Here is a 4,054-nt window from a genome sequence, read left to right on the forward strand (position 1 = left end):
TCCCTTCTTAATCAAAGATCAAACCAAATCATCTCATCATCAATCATTCAACCTTTGTAATTTTCATGTCTGATTATACCATGAAGAGGTAATATCTGGCTTTTGTAATTGTCATCCCGAGCTATAGTTGTGAAGATTCTTTCATCTTCTTCGTCGTCAAGGTTCTTCCATTTGAGGTTTGATTTGTATGTTTATAGATCTGTGTTTATTTCTTCTTATTTTCATACAAAGTTTTAATTAAACCCTAATTTCTTCTCGTAATCTCATCATATGGTTCCATGGTTGTTGTCATCGATGGTCATCAAATTTGAAATCCGCTTACCTGCGGATAGATTTCCGCCATGAACTGGTATGTTTGAATATGTTCAGAAACTAAGGGTTTTTTTTCTTAACGGTGATGATATGAGTACAACATCTGTTGATTATTGATCTTTGAATATGTTCACCGATTATTCTTTTTGAAATTAGGGTTTCATTTGCTTGAGATTTGAATCTTCCGATTGTTGAAGCCTTTGAAGCCGATCCTTTTAAATTTCCAGTTCCCAAGGTATTATCTGTTTGTAACAGCAGTGGTTCAGCATCTACAGTGGATTCAACATCTACAGTGGATTCAACATCAGGTGTTTGCTATTATTGTTTGATGTTGTTTGCTATTGTTGTTTGATGTTGTTTGCTATTATTGTTTGATGTTGTTTGCTATTGTTGTCAAGTAAGGTAAAAATGGCCATTCTAATTACCTGAATATTGCGTATGATATCCTTTTAATTTTAATCGCCCAACAAGTTTTTTGGTTTGTTTCTTTCATATTTCATTATGATTTGTATGCTTTTAGGGTTTGATTTTATATTGGTCATCACATTAATGGTGAGTACTCAAGAATATTGGATGGTTTACTTAGTTTTATTTTGGGTATTTTTGGATGAGTTCATCCATTTCTTTAGATAGTTCATGATTGAAGATGCAATTGAAGGGATCATTTGAGTGAAATGAATGTTGATTTATCAGAAGATGCAGTTGAAGCTATCTTAAATAAGCTAATAATTGCATTACATCCCTGTTGGAAAATAGAATTGATAAATTTAGGGAAAATGAGGTTGAAAGATGTTAACCCAATAGTGGAGATCTCATTTTACAATTTCAATAAATTAAGGGTATTCTCATATAATTCTTCCTAGATGCTTCCAATGAAGCGGCACTTTGGACATCTGTTGTCTTCAAACATCTATTATCTATTATCTATTCTATCTATTATATATAATAAATGAAAGTTATTTGGGCGATGTGGACCAAATAACTTTAATTTATTATATATAATAGATAGAATAGATAATAGATAATAGATGTTTGAAGAACAACAGATGTCCAAAGTGCGGATTCTTTGGAAGCATCCAGGAACCATTATATGAGAATACCCTTAATTTATCGAAGCTGTAGAATGAGATCCTCCACTGTTGGGTTATCATCTTTCAACCTCACTTTCCCTAAATTTATCAATTCTATTTTTCAACAGGGATGTAATGAAATTATTCCTCTCAATCAAATAGACCAACCCTTGCTTCCTCTCAAAGTGTTATGGAATGGTTATAACAACTGATCATGCTAAGGACTGTTATAACTAACCGCTGCTCCTTATAAAGACTGATGAGGCCTATCCACTGTTGAAGACAAACCCCTGTTAAAGTTCCATGTGCTAAGGACTGTTATAACTAACCACTGCTCCTTATATAATCATCGTTCCAGTATCATTGTTCCAACATCGTCGTTTCAATGAAGCTTCCCATCACACATCAACCTTTCAATATCGATGTTGCAGTATAATTGTTGCAACATCGTGAAAAGTTGCATGTGCTACCTTCTTTGATGGGAGAGTTGTAAGTTGAATGGACGATATGTATCTATCCCTCAAATCTCTTCTTTTCAATACTCGGCATTTGTTCATAAAGGATAATAGAAAACTGAAGCTCTCTCTAACCCATTTTTAGAAAAAAAATTTGTTGATATGTGGTTTCCCTTGATAATGGTATGGCCATTTGTTTTTTATTTTTACTGAAGTTTTGTTATCTGAGTTGTGACTAAATGATGATTGTGAATGATCTGCTGCAGATGATGATGATGATGATGATGATTGTTCTACGGTTGTTTCCAGTATCATTGTTCCAACATCATTTAAAGTATGTGTGTTTTGCTACACCAATTTTGAATTTTTTAGTTTTTTATTTTGAAGTGATATACTCTAATTCTCGCTTTATATTTCAGTCTAATCACAATTGTTTGAAATTCATACAGTCTGTTGCGGGTTATTATAGGTTTGTATTAAAAGAAGCATAAAGTTAAATTAAACACAAAGAAATATTTTTAAATCTGCATTTAAAATAACTTTTGCTGGTGACTAAATGATGATTATATATGACTCTGGGCAGATGATGATGATGTAGAAGCCGTAGTAGTTCTTACGAAACGCAAGAAAGCATCTGCTATTGCTGTAAGATAAGATTTTATTTTACTAGAGTAATGGTCTTTCCTGCCTTTTTTGTATTAAAAGAAGCATAAAGTTTGGTTTAAAGCAGCTCTTTATGAACAAAGTTAAGGATTAAGTATATGAGGATAGGGCTACTCTTCAACAGCTGGAGAAGTGTTTTCATGTACTGCATCTTGGTCTGTTCACGAGAGATTAGATTTCTATAAATCCTGCTGTTGATGCATTGAGTACTTCCGTGGAGTTCATGGCGATTGTCGAAGATATACTTTGATGGAGTTTAAAGCTAAAAGCACTAAATTTTAAGCTAAAAGCACTAAATTTTTGCTGTTAGGTTCGTGAATTTATTGGTGTTGTTCTTAGATTTTAAATTGTTGCTTTTAGATTCATAAATTTCTTAGTTTCATTTTCTTGAATTCTATGTAAATTTGTAAAGAAGTACAATAACAAACAGTGGTTTGAACATTTGTTTGCATTTTGGTCAATAGATAATGGAAACCCATGTTAGGTTAAACAGTGTTTTTAAGAGGAAAACAATGTGAGAAGACAGTAGATCATATTAAGTTAAACATTTGTTCAGGGTTAAACAGATGTTTGGCCTTTTATATCAGAGGTTTGGACTTAAACAGTTGTTTGACCTTAAACAGATGTTTGGCCATAAACAGATGTTTGACCTTAAACATATGTTTTACCTTAAATAGATGTTTCGCCTTCTGTATCAGATATTTGGACTTAAACAGATGTTTGACCTTAAATAGATGTTTGGCCATAAACAGATGTTTGGCCTTAAACCAAACATCTGTTTAAGGTCAACATCTATTTCACTATTGGCCAACATTTGATTGACTTTTGGTCAACATCTGTTTTAATTTTGGTCAACATCTTATTTCTTAAACAAGTACAAAATCCCAAATCACCCTATTATTTAAGTGCATTGAAGTAAAAGTGGAAATGATATTATTCATGTGGTCCTGTTGTGGTTTTGTTTGACCTCTAATATGGGTTCATGATCTAATCCGGTGATTTGAAGACATTGTTGTTTCATGTTTATACTAATAAATAAAAATCAAGTACACTTGGATTATTATTAAACTCCTCATTTTGATTGTTTGGGTATAATATTCTTGAAATTGATCTTTTTTTGCAAACAGATGTTTATGGGCAAACATCAGTTTATGGCCAAACTTCTGTTTATGGGCAAACATTTGTTTAAGCTCAGACCTTTGTTTATGTTAACAGTGTTTATATGTAACAGTGTTTTATAGTCTGTTAGGTTGTTAGATGTCATCACCTCAGTGTTTTATATGTAACAATTTTAATGACATCAGCATTTATATGTAACAGTGTTTATCGCAACAATGTTTATATGTAACAGTATTTATCACGTCACTTCATTGGTTTGATCTGTACTATAAATTGAACAGTTGTTTCATTTTTATACTAATAAATAAAAATCAAGTACACTTGGATGATTATTAAGCTCCTCATCTTGATTGTTTGGGTATAGTATTCTTCAAATTGGTCTTTTTTTGCAAACAGATGTTTATGGGCAAACATTTGTTTAAGCTCGAACATTTG

At 32.1% G+C, this 4,054-nt stretch overlaps 1 long non-coding RNA gene across 1 annotated transcript; it reads left to right on the forward strand.

Moving 5' to 3' along the window:
* Window positions 1–257: 257 nt before the first annotated feature.
* LOC110883117 lies at window positions 258–771 on the forward strand. The gene is made up of 2 exons (XR_002560369.1): window positions 258–349; window positions 469–771. It is a non-coding gene; the product is annotated as an uncharacterized LOC110883117 (long non-coding RNA).
* The last annotated feature ends 3,283 nt before the right edge of the window (window positions 772–4,054 follow it).

Source organism: Helianthus annuus, chromosome 10 (assembly GCF_002127325.2).
Source record: "Helianthus annuus cultivar XRQ/B chromosome 10, HanXRQr2.0-SUNRISE, whole genome shotgun sequence".
Lineage (NCBI taxonomy): Eukaryota > Viridiplantae > Streptophyta > Magnoliopsida > Asterales > Asteraceae > Helianthus > Helianthus annuus.